This window comes from Geospiza fortis, unplaced genomic scaffold (assembly GCF_000277835.1).
Source record: "Geospiza fortis unplaced genomic scaffold, GeoFor_1.0 scaffold178, whole genome shotgun sequence".
NCBI classification, from domain to species: Eukaryota; Metazoa; Chordata; class Aves; order Passeriformes; family Thraupidae; genus Geospiza; species Geospiza fortis.
Window position 1 is genome coordinate 956543 of NW_005054466.1, and position 444 is coordinate 956986.

The following is a 444-nucleotide window of genomic DNA, read 5'->3' on the forward strand; positions in this document are numbered from 1 at the left end:
GAGTGCCACCCCAGAGCCCCCAGGAGCCCCCCGGGGTCTCCCCTGAATCCCCCCCCGTCCCTCTGGGTCCCCTCAGCACCCCTCAGCCTTCACCCAGTTTTCCCCCAGCACCTCCCCATCCTCACCTCAAAATCCTTCTCCAGCATCTCTCACCCTCCCCATCAGCATCCCACCCCAGTATCTCCCAGTTTGTCCAGCATCCTCCCAGTATCTCTCCCAGCGTCTCCCCATCTTCCCCCCCAGCATCTCCCAGTCCTGCCCCAGTTTTCCTCAGCTTCACCCCCAGCCTCTCCCCATCATCCCTCCAGCATCCTCCCCACATTCCCCCAGAGAATTCCCAGCATTTTCCCCCTTCAGAATTCCTCAACTCTCCCCTCTCCAGTATCCCTCCATTACTCCTACAGATTCCTCCCAGTGTCGCCCCTTTGCACCCCTCAAATTCCC

General features: G+C 60.6%; 1 protein-coding gene across 1 annotated transcript in view; it reads left to right on the forward strand.

Annotated features, from left to right (window-relative positions):
* The window catches only part of NBEAL2 (neurobeachin like 2), a 40827-nt gene that overhangs the window by 36394 nt on the left and 3989 nt on the right, over positions 1-444 (forward strand). The window lies entirely within an intron of this gene.